This window comes from Bos indicus, chromosome 26 (assembly GCF_029378745.1).
Source record: "Bos indicus isolate NIAB-ARS_2022 breed Sahiwal x Tharparkar chromosome 26, NIAB-ARS_B.indTharparkar_mat_pri_1.0, whole genome shotgun sequence".
In the NCBI taxonomy this organism is placed as follows: Eukaryota; Metazoa; Chordata; class Mammalia; order Artiodactyla; family Bovidae; genus Bos; species Bos indicus.
The window spans coordinates 9,859,537-9,887,025 of NC_091785.1; the positions used below are offsets into that span (position 1 = coordinate 9,859,537).

General features: G+C 43.1%; 1 long non-coding RNA gene across 1 annotated transcript in view; it reads left to right on the forward strand.

Moving 5' to 3' along the window:
- LOC139179932 (uncharacterized) overlaps window positions 1-11,790 on the forward strand; it is a 61,401-nt gene extending 49,611 nt beyond the window's left edge. The window contains exon 3 of the long non-coding RNA XR_011564229.1: window positions 11,695-11,790. This is a non-coding gene — a long non-coding RNA (uncharacterized lncRNA). The remainder of the gene's footprint in view (window positions 1-11,694) is intronic.
- The last annotated feature ends 15,699 nt before the right edge of the window (window positions 11,791-27,489 follow it).

Here is a 27,489-nt window from a genome sequence, read left to right on the forward strand (position 1 = left end):
CTTGGGCAGAGGCATCCCGTGATGACTCCATGTTCACTGATTTTTGGTCGCTTCTGTCAGCAGAGTGACTCAGCCTAAGCTACTCTCCATCTTTTACATTAGCAGTGGTGAAGTTACCTGTAGAAGAAAGTCCTAGAGCAGGAAGCAGGTACCCAGTGGGAACTGTGAGTCCTTGGGCAAGGCACATACTTTGTCAGATCCAGTTTTCTCACTAACATATGAGGCATGGCTGATGCTTCTGAAAGTCCCCTCCACAGGACCAGTCCTGGATTTGCAATATTGACTCTGGCTTCAACATTCCTTCAACATGTTGTCCCTTGATTTTTCCATGCCGCGGGCAGTGTCCACTGTGGCACTTTCAGTCTGGATTGGATAATGTGTCTTCTTCCCTACCTCTGCCTGTGGCTCATTACTTATTTATTTATTTTTGGCTGTGCTGGGTCTTCACTGCTTTGTGTGGGCTTCCTCTAGTTGCGGCGAGTGGGGATTGCTCTGTCACGGTGCACGGGCTTCTCATTACGGCGGGCTCTCTTGTTGCTGAGCACTGGCTCTAGGCACGTGGGCTTCAGTAGTTGCAGCACAAGAGCTCAGTAGCTGTAGCGCACAGGCTCTAGAGCTCAGGCTCAGTAGTGGTGGCACACGGGCTTAGTTGCTCCTTGGCATGTGGGATCTTCCTATACCAGGGCTGGGATCCATGTCCCTTGCATTGACCGGTGGATTCTTAACCACTGGGCCACCAGGGAAGTCCCCACCTATGGCCCATTATGATGGAGAACATTTGTTAAACCAGAACATAGATACCAAAGGCGTATCAAGAAGTGGTACAAACAGATGAGGGAGCTTCTCGATGAGAAACCAAATGCTTCCATGTTCTATCCCAGGACAGCCCCTCCTGGGGCTGGAACACTATGTTCCACATGCTGGTTTGAAAACTTGTGCTGAGGAATCTTGTTGCCTGGATGGCACAGGCAAATTGCCCTCCCTGCTCCCCCACTGTGCATCTCATCTGGGAAAATAAATCCATCCTATCTTCCTGTTAGGGATGTTTCACGGGTGGCATGGACTAGTATTTTGTAAAGGGTTTAGAACAGTCCCTGGTACATAGTAAGTGCTTGCTTAATACCTCAGTACCTTGAAATGTTAGTAGGTGTGCTATTACAAAAGACATAAAGAGATCTCCAAGTAAAATAAGTTTGTTTGGAAAATCTGTGTTGATCAAATTAGAACACATTTTTTTTCCCTTTAGTATAATACTTAAAACATGTACCGTGCTACTCTGTGGGAGAATTTTGAAACTTCCTTGGAGATTGTGGAGGGTATAGGGTATTATTTGGAATTTCCCAAGCTTACTTGACTATAGATTTGTTTTCACGAAACACTGTGGTCTCAAGGGACTCAAGGGTGTCTTTTAGTTGTTTAGTTGCTCAGTCATGTCAGACTCTTTGCGACCCCGTGGGATGTAGCCTGCCAGGCTCCTTTGTCCATGGGATTCCCCAGGCAAGAGTACTCCAGTGGGTTGCCATTTCCTCTGCAAGAGGATCTTCCTCACCCAGGGATTGAACCCTCATCTCCTGCACTGGCAGAAGGATTCTTTACCACTGAGCCCAAGTGCATCTCATGGAACACAATTAGAAATGTGGTTTCAGGCTCATGCAGGCAGTTCCCCAACTGTTCAACATTCATCAGAGGTTTTCTTCTACTGATTTGGTCCTCATACTCTCCTTCTCCAGGGGTATATCTGTGACTTGCTATGCTGTCCTCTATTTCTTTTCATATTTGTATAAAATCTGCCTTTTGTATTATTTAAGAGACCTCTGGTGGCTCAACGGTAAAGAAACTTCCTGCCAATGATGGAGACTTTATATTTATATTTTTGCTTGAGCAATTACTTGCTTATTTTAAAGACTGAAATAGCTTAGTTGGAGGCACCCTGTTGAAGGAAGCAACCAACCCTCAACCCTCAGTCTCTACTGAGTTAGCTGAGTTAGCGCAGACTGCCTCAGCCTATGGCAGGACCCAGCAAATTTATCTCTAACTATCCCCAACCCGATAGCAAAACGCTGGCTTTGTTAAGAAGAGGTGGCCTGTGAGCTCCTGGGATTAATGAGAGCCAGAAATCTGGCTCCATGATGCTTAGGATGGTAGTGTTTCTGTGTAAGCTAGAAATTCTTCTCCCCAAACTCCTGCTAAGACCTTCTAACGACCAAATGTTCTTACCTGCTACCTAGCTCCGATATTCAACAGGCCTTCCAGAAAGCCAAGTCGGCAGCTATAAAACAGATGAAGGTGTAGGGCTAGACCTTGCCAAAGTCACATGCTTATTGACTTTGCACAAGATCTGTTTAGAGCGAAAAGAATTAGATTAGGGATTAGAACCTCCTGGGACCTAGGACTTACTGCTCTCAGAGAAAAGCCCCATACATTAGCCAAGCAGTCAAAACTTTCCCTTGGAACTTCCCTGGTCATGTAGTGGCTAAGAGTCCATCTGCCAGTGCAGGGGACATGGGTTCAATCCCTGGTCGGGGGAGATCCCACATGTCGTGGAACAACTAAGCCTGTGCACCACAACTACTGAATCTTTGAGCCGCAACTACTGAAGCCGAAGCGCCTAGAGCCCCTGCAGGCAACGAGAGACGCCACTGCAATGAGCGTGTAATGAGAAGTAATGAGAAGTCTGCATCACAACTAGAGAGGAGCTCCCACTCTCTGCAACTAGAAAAGCCCATACTCAGCAATGAAGGCACACTGCAACCAAAAATAAACATATAGATAAAAACAACCAACATGAAAACATAAAAGAGCCGTAAGCTTTGTTAAAAAAAAAAAGAAAAAAACTTTCCCAAAGCGGGCCAACCTCTCTTCTCTCCCTCACATGTCAATATCAACCTTCATCTCCACTCTTCTGGAATCACCATCCTCAGGTGACCCAGGACTTTGTTGCCTCTGAATTGTTGCTTAAATAACCTTTCCATGTGTGTGGTTAATCTCATACTTATTTTTAAGACCAAACCAAAAATGATCACGCTTGCTTTCCCAACTATGCCCACCTACTCCTTGCCTGTCAGAAGATACGGGATTCCCTTTTTCCATTTCATTTCTCTCTGCGTAATAGCTCTTGGTGTAAACATGATCTCCACCCATAGAAAATAATTTATTTGAGGGCAGGGACTGCATCATTTTACTCATGTCTCTGGCCACATCTGAACAAGTTTGCACTAAGAAATATCTGCCAAAATCAATCAGTTAGAGTCACTGCTCCGCTATGATGTGGTTTCTTTAGTGTCAAAATTCAACATACATACATCTGCAGGGAGCTATTTATTTTGCTTTGACTTATCATGACTTCGTCCCCTCTGGGCTAATTGTTCTGCAGACTCAGGTGATTTTCTTATTTTTCTGAGCTCGCTGAATATGGAAGAGTGTCTATATGCTTAAGAATGGCATTCAGGGCCCTCCACCATCGGGGCTTGCCATACCTTTGAGCGCATGGAGAAAGGCTGTAATCTCTCCACGCTCCCTTTGGTGAGCAGCCGAATCTACAGCAGAATTTATTCATCTCAGCATAGTAGCTACCGTTGTGCGCAGGGTCACTTGGTTGTTGATGGTTGTCCTGTGAACAGGAGGGTGTTTAGTAGCATCTCTGCTTCTACCCACCAAATGCAGTGGCATCCTCCCTAACTGGCCCTTCCTCCTGAGACTGGGATAACCAGGCATACTGTATCTCCAGACAGTGCCACTCCTGGTTAAGGACCACTGATCTAGAGGTCTCCAATATTCTGCTCTGAATCGGGATAAAATGGCTCATGCCAGTCTCTCTAACACTCAGGTGATATCTTGCTGGTCTGGAACCAACTGGGAAGGACTGTCACCAGGGTTAGGCAAATGCTCTCTGAAAAGAGGGAATAGACAGTGTACTGTCACTTGCTCATGTAGTCAGAAATAGGCCACGATCCAAGTGACATAAACCAAAGAAAAGCAGAGAGGTAGTTAGATCAGTGGTTTTCAGAGTCCTGTTCATCATGAACCACATCTTTTGAAGAAAGGATTAAAATAGAGACTCCTGGGCTATTCGCTGGATGTACTTATTGAAATTTGGATGTTTTCACGACGCCCAAGGAGATCATTATGCATCCAACACTGTGTTGGACAACAGTGCTTACTTATTTGTTTTAAAAATATTTATTTTTAAATAACTAGATACAGTGTGGGCTCCCCTGGTGGCTAAGATGGTAAAGAATTTGCCTGCAATGTGGGAGACCTGGGTTTGATCCCTGGGTTGGGAAGATCCCCTGGAGGAGACATAGCAGCCCACTCCAGTATTCTTGCCTGGAGAATCCCATGGACAGAGGAGCCCGGTGAGCTATAGTCCATGGGGTTGCAAAGAGTTGGACACAACCGGGCGACTAACACATACACACAGGGACAGTGTATTAATGGCACACACAGAACGTGGCTTCAATGTAAGAAAAAGTACTCCACCTTAATTTTGTTTTCTTTCTTGTTTGTTTGTCTTCTCTCTCTATTTTAATGTAACTGCCTCCTAATATAATCCATATATCCTAGAAAAAAACCAAATCCCCACCAGCATGTGAGGTTCACTGGGCACACTTGGGTGAGTCTATCTACCCTGGTACCTGGTGGGTGTTGGATCCAAGTTTCTTTCTGCATGATGTGGGCATCCAGTGCCGTTGCCATTCCCTTTGCCAGTCTTCATGGTCTGCACTTCTTTTTTTCTGACCCAGGAAGAGATATTTTTGAGACTTAGAAGGAAAAGTAAAAAGAAAGGAAAGCTCAGATAAAGTACTCTTTGGCCAAAGAAGAGGATAAAAATGCATTCTAATTGCTTGTTAAATGAGTTATCTTATCGGATTTGGGTCTGTGTTTCTATACGCGAAGCCCCAAATTCTTAACCCCCAGTTCCCCAGAGGGAGTGCAACACAGCAGCTCAGGACTTAATAGATGGACAGATTGTAATTTCTTTCTGTTCTGAGAATGTGTATTTCTGCATCATTTGCTATCTTCTCTTATCTGGCATCACTGCCAGGCCCACTGTTGTTCAGTCGCTAAGTCATGTCCAGCTCTTTGAGACCCCATGGACTGTAGCATGCCAGGCTTCTCAGTCCTTCACTGTCTCCCAGAGTTTTCTCAAATCCATGTCCACTGAGTTGGTGATGCCATCTAACCATCTCCTCCTCTGTGGGAGATCTGTAACTCCTTGATGATTGGAATTCAGTACTATACAACCCATAGGCCCACTAGTTTGGGGCAAAAAGATATCTGGATGTTGACCTGTGCACTAAACTCTGTGGAGAATTTTCCTACAGTTCATAAGAGATGGGGGATGGGGGGCGGGGTGCCCAGACACTGTGTGAACCTCTAGAAAGCGCTGTCCTAGCACCCCTGCTTCCTGGGAACTGAAATAACTGGCACTGCGGAGCTTGGGTGAAAAAGACAGAACACAGAAAATGATGCCAGAGGAGATATCTATTGAAAAGACAAGCAATCCAGATTCTGTTGGAACTGTAGCTCCCCAGTTTAAAAACAACCACATCATTAGAACCACAGAGCCAACACTAGGAAACATAAATAAAGCTATACCCAGTAATGGGATACCTCCAGAGGCCTATCCTGACCTCTGCAGTAAAATCTGGCCCCAGTCCTTTCAGATTTGTGTTTCTAGGGTCTTTCGTCTTTGTTTTATTAGCACGCTTGTTCCTACTTGTCAAGTAGTAAGACTGGTGTCTGGGTGTTTACAGATTTTAGGGGTGTAGGTAAGACACCAAATGGGGATCTGAGACCCAAGTGCAGGAGAATACATTTTTCACAGCTGTTTGGTTGAAACTTGGGACTGGAGGGAATCTCTCTTTTTAGCCAGCCTTGCCTAATACTCTGGCATCCTACAATTTTGTATACTTTTTAAGGAAAAGGAAAAGGAAAGTGGGAGGGTGGGAGGGTTTGTCTTTCATTATCTCTGCTGGAGAAGTGAGGAAATGTGGTGTTTTATTCATAGGCAAATTTTTCTGGCAAATCTTTTGAAAGTTAGTGGGATTTTATAGATCCTCTCTGCCCACACCACCCCCTCTATGTTAGCTGCTCTCCATCAGAAACTCTTTGGTAGATAGAATTATTGGCCTCGATTCTTTGTCCACACCCTTTATGGCATGTCTCTGTAGCCCCTCCAATGAAAGGCAGAGTGCATTTTTCTACAGCTGGTGACTTGCTTTGGTCAATAGGGTGTGGGTGGCAGGGACCATGTGCCAGCTCTGCACTTGGGCTTTAAGAGGCATCACTGCTCCCATTTCTATGCAAAAAGTTTTCCCTAGGGAGCTGCCACCCCCTTTCCCAGGCCTGGATAAATGCCCTGGGAACCTGCAGCCTGGAGCCAAGTGCAGCTGGATCTAGAGCCACTTAGCTGAGCACAACCAAGATGGGCCAATACCGAGTTGACCTGCAGACCTCTGAGAAAGAATAGATGATTATTGCTTTAATCCACTGAATTTTGGAGTGAATTACTTGTTAGGCAATGCTCTTAATCCACTTATCTCCCCAATTCACATTTTAATTCTCAGCTCAGTATGTTTAAGGATGAATGGATAATTTTTTCTGGACCCTTCAAAATGCTACAAAGGCTGGTTCTATACGTTGGCTTCACTGACAACATGTTAGCCACCAGCTCCTGTTTTAATGAAGAATGGCTCAGGGGAAACATCTACAGCTTCTGATCTCTACATCTGTCACACTGAGCTTTTGTATGAGACAGTCCAGCCCTAGAGTGAAGTCAAGCTTACGCCACTTAATCACTGTGTAACTTTGGGGAGCTCATGTGCCTCTCTGAATCTCCATTTCACCATCTGTTGAGTTTGCTGGGAGAAAGTAGAGATAATGTACAAAAAGTGCTCTGCCCATCATAATTGTTATATAAATGGCAACTGTTATATTTGTGAAATAAATCAATGAATGCTAGTTTTTGTTAGTAGCAAACGTCTGGTACTTTTTATAAGGTATTAATACCTACCTCTTTCTTTCTTCAAATATGGCAGCTTCTTTGAGCTCCAGCTGGTGTCTGTCTGAGTCTGATATTGCATGTCATCACTCTGTCTTCCTTCCCTAGTCCCTATCCAGTAAACTCCTTCAGAGTGGTTATCAAGCAGTAGACCTAGATGTCTTGGTCAGCGGTGCTGGTCAGCAGCAGTCACAATGATAATAATAGACGTTGAGTGCTTACTAGACTTTGCCAGACAAGGCACTCCCTACTACAGAGACAAGCAGGAACCAAAGTAAGATCGTGGGTCCCAGACCCTCACATTTCCCTTTAGATTGAATCCATTTTTGGTGAGAAGAAGTGCGAAAGGAAGACATTCTTGAAGATCTAAACAAGATTTATCATCCAAAAAGAATTCAAACTGGAAGAGACTGAGACAGCATTCATTGACATGCTTAAAATTTTCTCTTCCCAACTACCCAGTGCAGTGATCAGGGATGAAAAAATTAAGAAACTACATCTCCTTTGCACATCTGAAGAGCAATGTGAGTGTGTGCGAATCTGTGATGTGGTAATAATAACAGTACTGCTGCTGCTGCTGCTGCTGCTAAGTCACTTCAGTTGTGTCCGACTCTGTGTGACCCCATAGACGGCAGCCCACCAGGCTCCCCCGTCCCTGGGATTCTCCAGGCAAGAACACTAGAGTGGGTTGCCATTTCCTTCTCCAATGCATGAAAGTGAAAAGTGAAAGTGAAGTCGTTCAGTCGTGTCCGACCCTCATCGATCCCATGGACTGCAGCCTTCCAGGCTCCTCCATCCATGGGATTTTCCAAGCAAGAGTACTGGAGTGGGGTGCCATTGCCTTCTACAAACACATATAAATTACATGCTGAATACCCTGCAGGCATCATCTTATTTAACCCTCAGCAAGCTGGGCTGCCGTCTATGGGGTCGCACAGAGTCGGACACGACTGAAGCGACTTAGCAGCAGCAGCAGCAGCAGCAGCAGCAGCAAGCAGCCCTATGAGGTAGACCTTTCTACTGTGGTCTTTTCCTTACTTGTGTAGACACTGACTTGCAGCTAAGATTAATTATTGGTCCAAGGTGTTTTGACTGGGAAGTGATGAGGTTCCCAGACAAGGTGATTCCAGAGCCCAGATGCCCCCAGACTCCAACACTCTGCCTTGTTATTGCCCTGGCATTTTGTGTCTATGTCCCAAATTCATCCATTCATTCCCCGTACCATATTCATAGGTCAAATGGTGCCATTCCATTTCTCTCCCTAGCAATGCTTAAAGAGAGCAATTCTAGCATCTAATTCCTATTGAGCGCTGATTTTTTTTCCTCTTGGGAGCTCCAATACTCTCAAGACTGAGAAGGAACTAAAGGGAGCATTTGTTATCATAGATTATTCATAGTAAAGAATTTGCTGCACCCAGAGCAACAAAGATCTGCTTGTGTGTAGACTGCAAGGGCAGCAACAGTGTCACACTGAACAGCATAAGCAGAGCACTGAGAAATGAGCTTCTCCTTGGGCCCATGGAGTGGTCCTCAGTAACAATGTCTCATAGATAGAGTTTCTGCATCCTTCTTAGCCCTTCCTCTGCTGCTCTTTCTGAAACAGCCAAGGATTCAGCATTATCAAAGATAAAAGTCAGTTATGCTAAAATGAATCCTTAAAACACTTTTTAAAAGACAGATATCAGTATCTATTTTAGTACAACTTTTTGGTCTGGAAATAGTGTCTTCATGAACCTGAACTTCCACACACTTGGCTTCTTGACTGGGTATGAAGAGGCCAAAGAACAATCAATGGATATCCAAAACAGCCCTCTTCTTTTAAGAAATCTGAATCTTAGCAGTTTTGTGAAAGAACAAACTTTTCTTTTTGGGGGGAGTCATTGCCATGGGGTAGATTTAATCTTGTTGGGAATCGACTTCTATTTAATGCTGACTGTGGAAGATTGAAGATAGTTTGGTATTTTCTGATTCTTCTCCCATAGAGCAGAGGGTTCTAGCTCTCCATTTAAATCTGAGTTGGCTTGTGATGTTTTGACCAACAGAGTGTGTGGAGGTGATGCTGGGCTGGCTCTGGGCCTCGTGTTTAAGAGGATCAGCAGCTTCCGATTTGGTCTTTTGGAAGATCAAGTCCTCATGTGGGAAGTCCGCCCTCACGGCGGTTGCCAGGCTGTGGGAAGCAGGAGGCGTGTGAGGGTCCTGGCAGGTGAGTTGCCACAAAAGGAGTGAGAGGGAGATGAGAGAGATGGAGGGAAGGAAGGAAAGAGACAGAAAGAGAGAGTGAGAAAGCACTGTGGCATCTATTAGCTGAGTGAGAAGCACTTCTAGAATCTCAGAAATAGATCCTCCAGCCCCAGCTGGGATCAGAGATAAACCACCAGAGTGAACTCTTTCTAAATTCCCAACGAAAGTGGGAACAAAATAAAACAGTTGCTTTAAGCCACAACATTTTGGAGTTGTTTGTGACATGGTAATAGATAACATTTTCAATTACTAAAGATCATTGTGGCCTAAGACAGTTCTCCGGCTCTCAACTTGGATAAAGCGATAATTCTTCAGATGTTAGGACTGGAGGGTCAAAGACATCATCGGTTCTGATACATTTATTTCACAGAAGAAATTGAAATCCATAGATGTGAAAACAGCAGGTAGAGCGAGGGGGTTAACTGCTGTTCTAACAACCTTGGGACAACTTTCCCAGGTAAGAGCATTTCTTGGTCTTCAAGTTTCTTGTGAGGGTATTTACTTCTGCCACTAAATTCAGAATCTCTCGTTTTCCTCACTCTGTTCCACAGCAGGCAGGGCTCCCTCCAAGGGACCATGTCTAGTCCAGGTTCCGGGAAACCTTCCTTCCTTCTTCTTCCACCTCATCCAGGAGCAGAGTTCATCCGACTTCAAATGCAGGCACAAAAGACATTGTGATTCATGCTATCAAGTCTCCTTCCTTTACAATAGGCACCTGGGCTGTCCCCTGGGAACCCAAGAAAAGGCGAACCCCAGGACAGGATGGGGTCAGGCTCCTGCATTATCTGCCTGGGTCCTGGGTCCCTGGGTTCATCCCACGGCTGTTCACATGTAGCAGGTCAAAGCCCTGGGTTCCACCTTCCCCTCCCCCCGATGCCCCCACCCCTGCCTCACCGGCTCACGTAGGTGTGTTTCTGTGGCCCATGCGCTCTGTGCATAAGTTAACCACCTCACTTGTAAGTTCACAAGGGAGTAGCTTGCAGGAGACCCAGTTTAGCTGACTTCCCTTAGATTAAACTGCTCTTGGTGGAAAACTGAAGAAATAACCTTTCTGGTATTCTCTGTCTTTGTCTAACTGAGATCCAGAGTAAAGTCGTCTCTATTACACTTGCCCCAGCCTTATTCCAGAGAAGGCAATGGCACCCCACTCCAGTGCTCTTGCCTGGAAAATACCATGGATAGAGGAGTCTGGTAGGCTGCAGTCCATGAGGTCGCGAAGAGTCGGACAAGACTAAGCGACTTCACTTTCACTTTTCACTTTCATGCATTGGAGAAGGAAATGGCAACCCACTCTAGTGTTCTTGCCTGGAGAATCCCAGGGACGGGGGAGCCTGGTGGGCTGCCGTCTATGGGGTCACACAGAGTTGGACACGATGAAGTGACTTAGCAGTAGCAGCCTTATTCAACACAAAGGGACTTGAGGTTTCAGAGACTAAATAGTTTCCAAAAATGAGGGGGGAAATCCCCAGTCGTGGGAATGATGGGACTCAGGCTTAGTGGGAAAATTGGGGAAAATAGTTAAAAGTTACTCCCCCGTCCACGAATATGATTTAAAAAAATATAAAAAGAGAAAAATATAAACCCTAGACTAGCATTTTGCAGAGTGGTTCAAGGACCATTTGCACTGGAATGACATGGGACGCTTGTTAAAAATAAAGATTCCAGAGCTCTAGTCTGGACCTCCTAAACCAGGTTCTCTGGGGGGTGGAAATGTAAATTTTTGTTGTTTCTTCCCGTGGTTCTTCTGCTCATTGAAGTTTGAGAGTGGCTGCCTTAGATTTATTTTACACACACACAGATCATGAAATATTTTCTGGGAAGTCCGTGCAAATTTGAGTTCTGATTTATGGCTCCTTCCCTAATCCTTGCACGTGCACATTGTATAAGCACACCCACACGCACATGCACACACTCAAACACACATACACACACATACACACTTGTTTTATAAACCTCTAACGGGAATGGGGAAAGGGGGTGGAGGCAGACTAGTTTAAATCTTTCTGTGTGGTTTTTGAACCTCAGGACTCACCCACTCCTCCATTTTGCCTTATCTGCTCCCTTGAACATTTCTTTTTTGCATGAAACATTCCCCGTTTAGGGTTTCCTGCCACAAGGGAAATTCCCAGGTGCAAGAACTTTCAGTTAGCCTCAGGAAAGACTCTGATGTGGATCTTTGAAGATGGAGGAACTTAAATATTAAAGGATCCACCAGGTGCCAATAGAGTTGAATGGGAATCCCAAAGGGGAATTTGTTTTCAACATAAATGCTAATAATATAGTAATTGTGAAGCGAATGTTTATAATGTGTGGAGTGCTCTGAGCAGTGCTGCCCTGGCTGTCTTGTGAGATGTCAGGGTGGGTGAGGCAAGGTAGGAAAAAATGGGAAAGCAGTGACCTGGGGAATTTGTGTTGAACAGGCATTGTTTTCTCTTCTTCACCCCTGACAGTTTTTGGTTCCAGGCCTCATACTCATTGATGCTGCTGCTGCTGCTGCTGCTGCTGCTAAGTCCGTCCTTCAGTCATGTCCGACTCTGTGCGACCCCATAGACGGCAGCCCACCAGGAGGCTCCTCCGTCCCTGGGATTCTCCAGGCAAGAAACTTCTGCAAGTGGTCCTTCACATCACAGTAGAGAAAACCTAGAACTGATTAGAAACGGAAAGGCATCAGGTAAGAACACCTTTCAATACTTAGACGTAATGAAACAGCCAAGTATTGCTTAAATATATCCATTTTTTAAGACTGAGCTGAATGACAGATTCTCCATGAAGCACTTACCACATTACAAATACTATTATTATATTGCTAGTTTTTTTTATAGTTTATGTACTTATACCATTATACATACAATATGTATGTATATATATAGAGAGAGAGAGAGAGCTTAGTTGCTCAGTTGTGTCCAACTCTGTGATGCTATCTATGAACTGTAGCCCACCAGGCTTCTCTGTTAATGGGGTTTTCCAGGCAAGAATACTGGAGTGCGTAGCCATTCCTTTCTCCAGGGGATCTTCCTGACCCAAGGAAGGAACCTAAGTCTCCTGCATTGGCAGGCAGATTCTTTACCATCTAAGCCCCCATATACAGCTTGAAGTAATATTATGCTGATTAACATTATAATAATATTAGCTACTGTTTTATAAAGATGAGGCTTCCCAGTTGGCACTAGTGGTAAAGAATCTGCCTGCCAATGTAGGTTAGACGTAAGAGACAAGGGTTCGATCCCTTAATTGGGAACATCCCCTGGAGGAGGGCATGACAACCCACTTCAGTATCCTTGCCTGGAGAATCCCTTGGACAGAGGAGCCTGATGAGCTACAGTCCATGGGGTCACAAAGAGTCAGACACGACTGAAGAGACTTAGCACACATGCACTCCTGCTAGTTTTAATATGCTAACTGCTAAGTCACTTCAGTCGTGTCTGACTCTGTGCGACCCCATAGATGGCAGCCCACCAGGCACCCCCATTCCTGGGATTCTCCAGGCAAGAACACTGGAGTGGGTTGCCATTTCCTTCTCCAATGCATGAAAGTGAAAAGTGAAAGTGAAGTCGCTCAGTCGTGTCCGACTCTTAGCGACCCCATGGACTGCAGCCTACCAGGCTCTTCTGCCCATGGGATTTTCCAGTCAAGAGTACTGGAGTGGGGTGCCATTTAATATGCTAGTAGTGTTATTATTGGAGAAGGCAATGGCACCCCACTCCACTACTCTTGCCTGGAAAATCCCACGGACAGACGAGCCTGGTAGGCTGCAGTCCATGGGGTCACTAAGAGTCAGACACGACTGAGCGACTTCACTTTCACTTTTCACTTTCATGCATTGGAGAAGGAAATGGCAACCCACTCCAGTGTTCTTGACTGGAGAATCCCAGGGACGGGGGAGCCTGGTGGGCTACCGTCTATGGGGTCGCACAGAGTCGGACACAACTGAAGCGACTTAACAGCAGCAGTGTTATTATCTTGTGTATTAATACCTATGACAATATTATTATTATCCAGTTAAAATAATACTAGCTAGGTAATAAAACCAGCCACAACAATAATAATGGCTACCATTTATTGAGCACTGACCAGATGTTATGTCCAGCTGCAAGCATGATCTCTTCTAATGTTCCCACCATTCCATAAAGTGGTTGGTTACTCCAAGCGCTCTCACTTTGCATATGAGTAAAGTTTTTCCCAGCCAGAAAACAGTGAGACAGCAATTTGAACCCAGAACCCATTTTCCCCCAATTAGCAGGTCACCTCTCCTCACCCTTTGGGTCCATACTGTGGTCTGCCGTGGACTGGAACGCTTGATCACAGTCTGCTTTTTCTTAGAGTGATTTATGAGTTACCAGCTCCTGGAGGGCAGAGTGCAATTTATATCTGAAAGCTTCAGAACCCTCAGCCCTGTGCCTTGAACTTACAGATAAGCACTGTTCAAATGTTCAGAACACTGCATAAGCGCTGTTCAGATAAGCACTGTCTGAACTGGTTAAAATTCCACACTGCCAACAGGGTCAGGCTTGTTGGTGACAGTGGCAGCCCATCTTCTCTGGTGTGCAGTTCCAGGACAGCACTGATTATTTACAACTTGTTTCTAGTGATCATAGGATTCCCATGCCTGTTTTCAGCAAGGACCAACGCAACTGTTACCCAATCATTTGCAAAGTGTCTATCAGATTTAAGAGGAGTTCCAGTAAACTGTATAATAATAATGAGAATAACAGGCACCGAGTGCTTCCCACATGTTGAAAACTATGCTGAACTCTCTGCAGAATTAATCTCGTAACCCTTATCACAGCTCTTTGAGGTAGATATTGTTATCTTTTTTCTATACATGAAAGTTGAATAACCTGCCCCAAAATCAGCCAGCTGGTGAGTTGCAGTGTTCAGATTTGAAATCCAATTTTACTCCAGAGTAAATGCTTTTAATCATTTAATCACTCTTCTAAGTAACTCATTCTTCCCTTTCTTCTTTCTTTCCTTCCTTCCAAAAATATTTAATGAATGCTTCTTCTTCACTGGGCCTCTGTAAGATGAACGATGCAAAGATGAGCTGATAAGACACTTTCCTTTCCCTAAAAAGTATTGGGGGAAATCAGAGGTGAAATAAGCGGTTATTAAATATAAAAACAGCTCCAATAGAATTGACAGTGTTTTGAGAGCAGATGCATAATAGCCATAATGCCTGGGTACCTGCTTGGCTCTTGAAGATCCCTGAGTCCTCATACCAACCATCTGGGCTGGATGCCAGTAGTCCTCTTTGTATGTGATGATGCTGAGTTTCAGAGAAGTCAGAACAATTGCTCAAGGCCACACAGACATCGAGTGGCAAACTTGCCATAAATCCCAAAGTCTGTGCTTTCCTTACCAGGCCAAGTCACCCGGGACTAATATAAAGAAAACTAACATAAAACGGCCACCTTTCTCCATCGAGGACAATATGTTTTCTACTAAATAAAGTAGTTAAATTTCCTCCTAGCCAAACTATAATCTCTCCACACACTTCAGAAAAACAACATCCAAAACTCTTTCTGTGAGGATATGGAGGAAGCCCTTAAGATAACAGATCTTTTAATTTCTTCAAGTTCTGTTGTAATGGAGTTTGCTAGGAAAGTTGTTCCTCAGTTCATATTTATTTAAACCTTCCATACCTTGGATTAAAGCTTCATTCTGGGCTGTAACGGACTGATTGAGGACAAGTACTAAATACTGAAAAAAAAAAAATACAAAGAAATATGGAGGTACTTGAAATACAGGGTACTCGGTGGCTGGGGCAAAATTGAGGATGTGAGGTTCCACAGGGTGTTTGAGTCTGAATTGTTAGCACACTGGAAGTTCCAAGACATTTAACCTCTTGCTGGTCCTCTGAATTTTCTTTCTTTCTTTTTTTAAATAAGCACAGTAGCATGGAATGGCTTCAGAGGGAGCATAAACTGGCCTACCACTTTGAGAATACTGCAAATGCCCTGGAAGAGGAGATGAAAAGGGTTCAAAGGCAATATTCTCCTGTAAGGGCAATGGAAAACTTTCACTTGTCTGAAAGTGCTTTTTACAGGAGTTCAGAACTGCTTTTGAACCATTATCGAAATGATCAACAGAGTAGCAGAGTCACCAATGTAAGTTTTGTGAATTTTACAGTCTTTGGTCCAAATCAGCGTCTCAGCTGTAATAGAAGAGAAATTTTATGCACTTACAGAGCACTGGTGGAGAAGGAAATGGCAACCCACTCCAGTGTTCTTGCCTGGAGAATCCCAGGGACGGGGTAGCCTGGTGGGCTGCCGTCTATGGGGTCCCACAGAGTCGGACACAACTGAAGCGACTTAGCAGCAGCACAGAGCGCTGGGGCTCAATAGTTGTCTTTGCTCTTTTTGATTTCCTGACGTTTAATGCTGTCATCGTTTCAGAGGGTCCAGCAACGCTTTTTCCCAATAGAAGGCTCCACTAGCTTGCTGCTCTCCCTTGCCTGTGGTCTGCCCATCCACGCAGTGACATTCTTAAGCTCCAACCTCACAAGACACATCACACATTCTAAACTGCACCCTGCATCTTTGTGGTGGCTGAACACATTTAAAAAAACTGTTCTCATGAACAGTATTTGGACATGAGACAACTAATTTCCTGCATCACGTGTGGATTTCAGAACAACGCCAGAGGGGCTAAGAACACACTTTCTCTGTTGACTACACAAAAACGTTTTCAGCATCTGCCCAGGGCCAGAAGTTTATCTTCTCCAGTATATTAAAAACACTAAGCTGGAGAGCCCATGTTAAAGAAAGAACATTTATTTAGCCAAGTGCTTTTGAAATCATTATTTTGGGGGGGTTCTGAGATAGCCCTGAAGAATAAAGTGCCTCAACTAGCGCTGACCCTGATCACCCGAAAGCAAAATTTAAACAGAAAAGTCTGGTTTCCCTTTACCCTTTCCCTTTTAACCCTTCTCACCAGTTTTCTTATTAGTTCAAGGTCAGTAATAGTTGGCTGATGTGGTAGATTGTTAATACATTGTGTTATTGAAGGTCATTTTCATCCAACCAGAAGTCCAAGCAAATTTAAATTCAGAAGAAGTAATTCATGATTTACTCTTTTTCTCATTACTCAATAAAAGAATTCAGACTTCCAGCACTTTTTTTTAAAAAACTTATCTCCATGTGGTTTTTAATTTATTTATTTTTGACCACACCACAGAGCATGATGTGGGATCTTAGTTTTCCGACCAGGGATGGAACCTGCAACCCCTGCATTGCAAATGTGGAGTCTTAACCACTGGACTGCCAGGGAAGTCCCACATTCAATACTTTTTAAAAAGAAAGCATTAATCTTCTGTGTAAGGAAAATATGAGCCCGAGTGAGACTTATCACAGTTACTTTTGAGAGACGATGTGTCGTGAAAATTTTCAGCAAGGGATTCATTAGCGTCACATGATATAAAATTTGGGATTTTAGGATTTAAAAATATATTTATTTGAGGGAGAGGGTGGGGAGATTTGGGAGAATAGCATTGAAACATGTATAATATCATGTATGAAACGAGTCGCCAGTCCAGGTTCGATGTACGGTACTGGATGCTTGGGGCTGGTGCACTGGGACGACCCAGAGGGAGGGTAGGGGAGGGAGGAGGGAGGAGGGTTCAGGATGGGGAACGTGGGTATACCTGTGGTGGATTCATTTCTATATTTGGCAAAACTAATACAATATTGTAAAGCTTAAAAATAAAATAAAATTAAAAAAAATAAAAATAAAAAAATAAAATAAAAACTTAATTTTGAAAACCAAAAAAAAAAAATATTTATTTGAGATAAAAATTGGGATCTGAGGGATCATGTTATAAATAACAGATTATAAACAGGTGATCCACACATTACATGAAGTTCATAGATGTGTTTGTTTGGCCTAAAGAAAATTTTCATAGAATTTAAAATTTTTCCCAGCATTCTAAAATGGGAGAAAGAAAATATAGGAGAACGTCTCTATGATCTTGGGTTAGGCAAAAATTTCATAGCTAAAACACCAAAATCATGATCACATGAAAAAAAAAAATAAGCTGGGCTCTAGAAAAATTAAAAACTTGTGTTTTTGGAAGATACTGTTAAGAGAATGAAAGACAAGTCATGGATTGGGAGAAAATAGTTGAAACTCACATATCTGATAAAGAACATGTATAGAGTTTATAGAAAGAACTCTGAAAACTCAATAATATGAAAATAAATAACCCAATTGGGCAGATTTAAATGGACACTTAAGCAAATGAGATGTATAGATAGCAAATAAACACATAAAATGATATTCAACTGAAATAAGGAATATATTTAAGGGAATGTAAATTAATGCAAATTAAAACCACAATCACTGCTGCTGCTGCTAAGTCGCTTCAATTGTGTCCGACTCTGTGCGACCCCATGGACTGTAGCCTACCAGGCTCCTCTGTCTATTGGATTTTCCAGGCAAGAGTACCAGAGTGGGCTGCCATTACCTTCTCCAGGGGATCTTCCCAACCCAGGGATCAAACCCAGGTCTTCTGCATTGCAGACAGAAGCTTTACCATCTGAGCCACCAGGAAGATATCACTACACAACTATTAAAATGGCTAAAATTAAAAAGACTGGCCATATTGAGTGTTAGCAAGCATGCAGAGAAGTGGAACTCTTGTACACTGCTGGTAGGAATGTAAAGTGGTAACTGCCATTCTGGAACCGGTTTGGTAGTTTCTTAAAAGGTTAAATATTTAGCATATATATATGTGTTTATAAATTGCACATTTTATTTTTATTTAATTTATATTTTTAGGAAGTATAGTTGATTTATAATATTATGTCGGATATTCAACATGAATATTGAATGAATTCAATATTGGGAAAGGAGTATGTCAAGGTTATATATTGTCACCCTGCTTATTTAACTTATATGCAGAGTACACCATGTGAAATGCCAGGCTGGATGAATCATAAGCTGGAATCAAAATTCCTGGGAGAAATATCAACAACCTCAGATATGCAGATGGTACCACCCTAATGGTAGAAAGCCTGCCACCCTAATGGTAGGGTGATACCACCCTAATGGTAGACAGCCTCTTGATGAGGATGAAAGAGGAGAGTGACAAAGCTGGCTTAAATCTCAACATTCAAAAAACTAAGATCATGGCATCCAGGCCCATCACTTCACGGCAAATAGATGGGGAAGAATGGAAATAGTGGCAGATTTTATTTTCTTGGGCTCCAAAATCACTGCAGACAGTGATTGCCACAATGAAATTAAAAGATGCTTATTCTTTGGAAGAAAAGCTATGACAAACCTAGACAGCATATTAAAAAGCAGAGATATCACTTTGCCAACAAAGGTCCATCTGGTTAAAGCTATGGTTTTTCTAGTAATCATGTAAGGATGTGAGAGTTGGACCATAAAGAAGGCTGAGTGCCAAATAACTGATGATTTCAAAATGTGGTGCTGAAGACCTTTGAGAGTCCCTTGGACTGCAAGGAAATCAAAACAGTAAATTCTAAAGGAAATCAACCCTAAATATTCATTGGAAGGACTGATGCTGAAGCTCCAATACTTTGGCCACCTGATGTGAGGAGCCAACTCGTTGGAAAAGACCCTGATGCTGGGAGAGACTGGGGGCAGGAGGAGGAAGGGCAACAGAGAATGAGATGGTTGGATGGCATCACCAACTCAATGGACGTGAGTCTGAACAAACTCTGGGAGATGGTAAAAGATAGGGAGACCAGGCGTGCTGCAGTCCATGGAGTTGCAAACAGTCGGACACCACTTAGCGACTTAATAATATCCATTTAAAGTTATTGCAAAATAATGGCTCTATTTCCCTGTGCTGTACAATATATACCTGTTGCTTATCTATTTTACACAGAGTGTTTTGTATCTCTTAATCCCTAGCTTCTTGCCTCCCCCCACCATAACAACTAGTCTGTTCTCTATAGTTATGTGAGTCTGTTTCTGTTTTATTATAGGCATTGGTTTGTTTTGTTTTTTCAATTCCACATATAAGAGAAAATCTAGTGTATTTGTCTTTGTCTGTCTGACTTGGTTCACTTAAAGCATAATACTCTCCAGGCCCATCCACATTGTTGCAAATGGCAGTATTTCATTCTCTTTTCCTGTGCCTGGAGTAATGTTCCATTGCATGTACATGCCTTGTTTTTTTATCCATTCATCTGACATTTCTTAAGTTGTGCTTTTTAAATATGTGCAATTTATTACTTGGCAATTATATTGCAATATCCTCATTAAAAACTGGTGTGTTACATCTAAATCTTTTGTATATTGGGTTTCTCTTACAAATGAAGCAGGACACCAACAGGCTGGAGCAGGGAAACCACTGATTACCTTCAACAGGATGTCTCCCGTGTGTTCACTGTGAACTGAATTAGTTTTGCTTCATTGTGGAGCCTGTCTGCTTGGCCTTTGCAGGTTGTTGACTTCAGAGCCCTAGGCTGCCATGCTTCTTGTAGGCATCTGAGTTTTCAAATGTATGCCTTGCTTCCCAGGTTAAGTTCCCTTTAGATCAGTTTTTCAGGTATAAGCCTGACACCAAGCCTGGTGTCAAAGTTCACTAATACAGAATGGAAGATGCCAAGTGATGATGAACACAGAGATTGGAGAGCTATGTCTACAAACCAAGAGCCATTAGAATTATTAGTGACCATCAGAGTGAGAAAGAGGCAAGGAAGGATTCTCTCCAAGAGCCCTGCAGTAAACTTGGTTTTCTTTAGGCATCTGTCTCCATCAAAAATCTGCCTTCTTTTATTAAGGGATTTCATCTGAGACTGGAGTATATCCTTAATTCTCTGTTTGTGTCAAAAGATGTATAAAGGCTGCCTATCTAGAGAAGTATATGATATTTCTACAAATGCAGAAGGTGTAACACAGAGCTTGGAGGTGGGAAGGGGAAAGAGAGTAACTCAGCCTGGATATGTTTCTGGCCAGGTCAAATTTAGAAGACACCTCTTTTATTATTATTTTATTCTTTTTGAGTGAATAACTCTCAGTTCAGTTCCGTTCAGCTGCTCAGTCCTCTCCGACTCTTTGCGACCCCATGAATCACAGCACGCCAGGCCTCCCTGTCCATTACCAAATCCCAGAGTTCACCCAGACTCACATTCATTGAGTCAGTGATGCCATCCAACCATCTCATCCTCTGTCATCCCCTTCTCCTCCTGCCCCCAATCCCTCCCAGAATCAGAGTCTTTTCCAATGAGTCAAGTCTTCGCATCAGGTGGCCAAAGTACTGGAGTTTCAGCTTTAGCATCATTCCTTCCAAAGAAATCCCAGGGCTGATCTCCTTCAGAATGGACTGGTTGGATCTCCTTGCAGTCCAAGGAACTCTCAAGAGTCTTCTCCAGCACCACAGTTCAAAAGCATCAATTCTTCGGCGCTCAGCTTTCTTCACAGTCCAACTCTCACATCCATACATGACCACAGGAAAAACCATAGCCTTGACTAGACGGACCTTTGTTGGCAAAGTAATGTCTCTGCTTTTGAAAATGCTATCTAGGTTGGTCATAACTTTTCTTCCAAGGAATAAGCGTCTTTTAATTTCATGGCTGCAGTTACCATCTGCAGTGATTTTGGAACCCCCCAAAATAAAGTCTGACACTGTTTCCACTGTTTCCCCATCTATTTGCCGTGAAGTGATGGGACCAGATGCCATGATCTTCGTTTTCAGAATGTTGAGTTTTAAGCCCTTTTGAAATGAACGTCAGTTGGTAAGCATAGACAAGCATGAGTACACTCTCCATTCCACATTCATGAAGGGACAAGAGAGTGGTCTAACTAAAGTTTATATCATGAGATATATACTCAGAGTCAAACATGATGGCCTTAAATTAATCACAATGGTGGCCATGCCATGTTTTTCAATAAAGTTGCCAGCTTCCACTGTCTGAAACATCTCTGGAACTCTTCTTCTTTGCTAACTTTTGTAAAACCTTACACTGGATTATTTTGAAAGTCCTCAAGAATGTTAAACTCTGACTTTTTTTTTTTTTAAAGTTTGATTTTGGGCATGGAATGGGCTTCCCTGGTGGCTCAGATGGTAAAGAATCAGCCTGCAATGTAGGGGATTCAGGTTTGATCCCAGGGTTGGGATGATTCCCTGGAGAAGGGAATGGCTACTTACTACAGAATTCTTGCCTGAAGAATTCCATGGATAGAGGAGCCTGGCAGACTACAGTCCATGGGGTTGCCAAGAGTCGGACATGACTGAGTGACTAACACTTTCACTTTCACTGTGGGTTGAATAGTTCAGTTCCGTTCAGTTGCTCAGTTGTGTCTGACACTTTGTGACCCCATGAACTACAGTAGGCCAGACCTCCCTCTCCATCACCAACTTCCACAGTTTACCCAAACCCATGTCCATTGAGTTGGTGATGCCATCCAGCCGTCTCATCCTCTGTCATCCCCTTCTCCTCTGGCTGTCAATTCTTGCCCAGCATCAGGGTCTTTTCAAATGAGTCAGCTCTTCACATCAGGTGGCCAAAGTATTGGAGTTTCAGCTTCAACATCAGTTTCAGCTTCAACATCAATGAACACCCAGGACTGATCTCTTTTAGGATGGACTGGTTAGATCTCCTTGCTGTCCAAGGGACTCTCAAGAGTCTTCTCCAACACCACAGTTCAAAAGCATCAATTCTTTGGCACTCAGCTTTCTTTATAGTCCAACTCTCACATCCATACATGACCACTGGAAAAACCATAGCCTTGACTAGACGGACCTTTGTAAACTCTTTAAAATTGACATATACATGGAATCTCAGAATGTGATCTTTTGTGGAAATAGGGTATTTGCAATTATAATTAAAGAGGTCATAGTGAATTAGAGTGGGCCTTAAGTTCTGTCTGCCCTGGTGGCTCAAAGGGTAAAGAATCTTCCTGGAAAGTACTCATGCCTGAAGAATTCCATAGACAGAAGAGCCTGGTTAGCTATAGTCCATGGAACTGTGAAGAGTTGGACACAACTGACTGACTAACTTTAAGTCCTAACTGAAGTTTGTATAAGGAAAGGAGAAGAGGCACACAGACAAATATACACAGGGAAGATGCCAAGTCATGATGAACACAGAGATTGGAGAGCTACATCTACAAGCCAAAGGGCATCAGGATGTAATGGGGACCATCAGAGAGAGGAGGAGGCAAGGAAGGCTTCTGTCCAAGAGCCTTTAGAGAGAGAGAGCATGGCTCTGCTGAAACCTTGAGTTTGGACTTAGCCTCCAGAACTGTGAGAGGATTTCTGTTGTTTGAGCCGCCCAGTGTATGGTACTTGGTGACATCAGCCCTAGGAAACTAATATGGAAACTAGGTTGAATGTCTGTAAAAATAATCAAGCTGAGTAATTGTGCTGCTAGTCAAAAAATTCCATGATTACCTAACAAGATTGGTTTGATCTCAAACTGAACTTAGATGACATGGGAATGGCTGCCTTTGATGGCCAGCAGGCTAAGACTGGTGCTTTTAGCATCATTTCATTGATCCTCTTAAAACTGTAGTATAGTAGCTCATCTCCATTTCACAGGAGAAAAAAAAATCTAAGGAGTTGATAGTTTAGGAAACTTGACTACACTTGTGCAGCTGGTAATGGTCAGAATTCAACATTTACACTTCTTTGATTAGACCACACCGAGTCGCAATGTCTGAAGATGCCTTCCAAAAATGTTTGAGCAATAGACGTACCTCTGAACTAATTGTACTATACCCCAACGTAAGGGATTTGCAGAATGGCTCTCTTGAACAGTAAGTTCTGATATTTTTGTTGAAAAGATTCCCTGTCATAACTTTACAGCCACACCTTGTCTATATTATGTTAGATTCTTTGCCTGCTTAACTTATCACTCCCAGAGGAGGCACTGGGACTTCTTTTCCATCTTGTACTGAACTGAAAAAGCTGTCAACGGTTAGTAAATAGTCAGTATTTAAGCGCTCCCTACAAATTATGACCCTCAGGCTAGAAGACTAAAAAAAAAAAATTCTGTTATGCAATTTTCCACTCTTTAAGTAATCTTAACAGTGTGGGTCATGTTAGTCCTAGTTTAATATTATAATCCAAACAACATTTGACTCCAAACAGAATGAGGTTCAGGAGTCACCCTGGCTGTGTATTCTAAGACCACTCATGAGCTGGTCGGGCTGTTTGACCTTTCTAGTATTTGCAAACTGGCTGGTCTTTTTGTCCCTCCTCTGCCTACATGGCACTTACCACACACAGAATAATAGAACAATGGTAACATTTTAATTTTCTTCTTTTTTTCCTTCTTTTTTAATCTTTGAAGAGGGACCAGCTCAGCCCTATTGGTTGGGTAAGTTGAGGACCAGCTTGCGTATTTGCTGGCGCTCCAACCTGAGAGAAGTCAGGCTTGAGTGTGTCTATATCCTCTGCTCAGCTGTGAATCTTTGTCATTCTCTGTCCCCAGTCAGAGAAACTGGCTCATCCCCGTGGAAGGGATTATTTACAAACTGTCTTCAAGACTTCACCTTTCCTTTGTTCTATGTGTGTGTGTGCCTGGGTAAGGCATGTGCTGGTGTTTATAATGTGGCATGGAGGGAGAATGATCTTTGGTTCCGAGGACCAACTTTGGGTTGAGCTCAATCTTAAAAGTCCCCAAATATTAGTACCTCCTCTAAGAAGCATTTCAACTACACCCTTGATTTCATGCTGCCTTCTCTTAAACCCTTTCTTCTTGTAAAATGAAATCATTGACTTCTTTTCCTTTATTCTCAAAGCCCCCCTTCCTGTATAATCAATTGTACCTATATTTTCTTGTGAATATCAATTTCATCAGCTCTTGCTTTGTCACACTTTGTACTCAAAATTATTTGATAATTAGTTGCTTTCAAGGTAAAATTCAGAAGCTTATTGTTAAAGGTCCACCACATCCTCAATCCCCTTCTAACTTGTTTGTAAAAAAATTCATTCACCCATCCATCTCTCCATCTATCCATTCAGCAAAACTTTATGGAAATCCTGTGCTGTGCTGTGCTTAGTTGCTCAGTCATGTCTGACTCTTTGCGCCCCCGTGGACTGTAGCCTGCCAGGCTCCTCTGTCCATGGGGATTCTCCAGGCAATAGTACTGGAGTGGGTGGCCATGCCTTCCTCCAGGGGATCTTCCCAACCCAGGGATCAAACCCAGGTCTCCCCCATTAGAGGCAGATTCTTTACCGTCTGAGCCACCAGGGAAGCCCTAGAATACTGGAGTGGGTAGCCTATCCCCTCTCCAGGGGATCTTTCTGACCCAGGAATAGAACTAGGGTCTCCTACATTGCAGGCGGATTCTTTACCACCTCAGCTACCAGGGAAGCCCATTGAATACCTAACAAGTGTCAAACACTATCATTTGCATTGATAACAAAGTGCAACATGGACAGGCCTTGTCCGTCTTCTCATAGAGCATAGAATTTGGTGGCAAAATGGAAAAATGAATGTGATCATGCAGTGTGACAAGCTCTATGAGAGAAAGCTCAGGGGGCTGTGAGAAAAGAGAAGAGACAGTCTGGGGCCAAGGGACTCCTTCCCGAGGAAGTGTTATCTAGGCTGAAATCCTGTGAATAGGAGTCAGCCAGGTGAAAGCCCGGGAAAAGGTTTCTTGGTGAGTGAAAGATCGTGTCTAAAGCCCAGAGGTGAGACACCATAGCACACCTGGGAAGTGAAAGAGGTTCAGGGTAGCTGGAGGGCAGAGTGGGGACTTTGTTTTAAGGTCAGTGAGGAACTACTGTAGGGTTTAAATAGATGAGAAAACAGATAAGATTTATCTTTTAAAAGGATGATTCTTGCTTCCTGAGGACAGTGGATGGGAAGAGTACAAAGTAATGGGACTGGAAACAGAACCAGAGGCCGAAATCTAGATAAGAGAATTGTAGGAACCAGGAGCAGAGAGACCAAGAGATATAGACAGAGATATTTAGACGTCATGCAGGTTCCAAGTAGGTCACACGATTGTATTCACATTGTACATTCACTGCCAGGCCAGCCTTGCTCCTTCTCTGCACAGATTTAAATTCTACCCACACTGATGCTCTATGTGATGTCTTCTCTGACTTTCAACCCCGGTACCTGTATGAATGTTTGTAAGATATTTTCTGTCTGCACCCCTTATTTCACAAAAAGAATTAATTTGCAATGTCAATTGTTCCCTTAGCATATTTATTTTCTCAAGTGGATGACAAGCAGTAGGAGCAGAAATCATGTAAATACACCTTTTAATCTCATTCCCCTTCGGTGTTCCCTCCTCATCTTGTGCTATGTGGATGAGCCATAAATATGTGTCTTATTGACCAACTGTGATGCTGCTGCAGTTCCAAAAATTCTCCAGGTGGTTCTCTTCCACGTTTCATTTTAAACGGCACAACCAACCAGTCTAGTAGTTCAGTTATTCATTTATTCATTAGCTTGTGCCTTATTCATTCACTTAGTTTGTGCTTTATTCATTCACTCATATTTTTTAAGTCCTTGCTATGCCTTAGGCACTATTCTAGAGTTGATCTATTGCCTTTTTCTCAACTATCTGTTTAATTCTGGGTACTGAGCTTTTTATCACAGAGCCAGACCACTTCTCCTATTTGCCATATAAAACAAGGATTGAATGTACTGGAAATGTTTTTCTGCTATAAGCATAGCTTAGCACATGGTACCCAGATGAGCTGTCTTATGGTATGAGAAGGGGCTAAGGTGTGGACTGATTCCTTTGGCTTCCTAGATGGAGCGCTAGATTTCTGTCGTTGGCAAATGTCTTGCCCAAGGGACTTAGACCTTGGTATTTGAATGTGTACTGGACTGAGTTAATTCTGTCTTGCTTTTTAAATAGTTTCTAATGTTTACTCAGTAGAAGCAGAGTTAAATGATCCCAAATACTCCAAAACTCATGAATCAGAAGAATGTTAGAGCCCTAACGTAAAATTCCTAATGTAAAGAAAACTTTGATCTTTTGCCCCTGCTGCCTGATCAGCCCTGAGTCGGCCATTCCTGCCAGAAACAGGCACTGGACTAACTGTGGTTTGGGAGGGAAGTTTCTGAGTTCCAAAATTCTTCTGAGCTGTACTTGCCACGATTTTTATCCTAGCATTTCATCAAAGCTCTTCTTTGGTGAAAAATTTGCCATATATGATTAAAAATAATTTGGGGGGCAGGATTTCTACCAGGAATTGAACAAACAATGTACTGTCTTATCCTGGTTCCAAATTCCTAATGCATCTGCTTTGTACAGTCCCCATTTCATAAAACTACAATTCCTCATTTGTCTGAGTTCTTTCTGCTTGTGTGCTAGCAGAGTCACACCCCTTTATTTTTGGCCCTAAAGGCACCTTCCCAAGTTTGGGAAAGCCTCTTATTTGAAGTCACAGAAGCCCTAAATAATGCAGTTGTTGCAAGCATCCTTGCTCAACATTTAGCAAGCTACCCCATTGCTTTTCCCCAGCAGAGCAGATATTGTAAAATGGCTGACTCCTCAACTAGTTTCCTGACGAGAACTCCCGATCTCTGCTCCACTTTCCTGCCAGAGCCACCATCTTGGATTCTGGTACTTTTCCAGTTTCTCTCTCTCGAAACTCCCCAGTCAAACATATGTGGCCACACAGAAGAAATGAGATGTTTTATTTGTTTGCTTAATTATTTTTACCTGAAGGTGCACCATGAGTCTGTGAGTCAACTTGTAGACATTTCTAGGTTCCACCAGCTTTTGTGCTGGGCCTCAGTCTCTCAGCTGTGATCCTAGAACTTTTCCTCATATGCCCGATGACTCCTTTAGACTTAGATATTTTTTTATTTTGTTTGTTTGTTTTTGATACCAGATCTCTATATCACTGGGTGTGTGTGCTCCGTCGCTCAGTTGTATGTGACTCTTTGCAACCCCATGGACTCTAGCCCACTAGAGTCCTCTGTCCATGGAATTTTCCAGGCAAGAATACTGGAGTGGGTTGCCATTCCCTTCTCCAGGCTCTATATCATTAGGTCACCTTAATTGGCATGTAACAAAATCCTAGCCTAAACTGGTTTAAACAAAAAAGCAATTCATTGGCTTACCTAACCTTGAAAGTTCAGGAAGCAAGGTAAGGCACAGCTGAATTCAGAGCTCACAGTGGGGGGATTCTTAGGAGTCAGTTTCTCTCTACTCCTTGGTTCTGCCTTCTGCTGTGGTCAGCTTTTGTCCCGTGTTTCATGCACAGGAGTGGTAGCACTTGGAAAAAAGTGAAAAAAAAAGTGGAAAAAAGTGATCCAAGATGTTCAATAAAATTCTTAACCTATCATTAACCAGAGTTT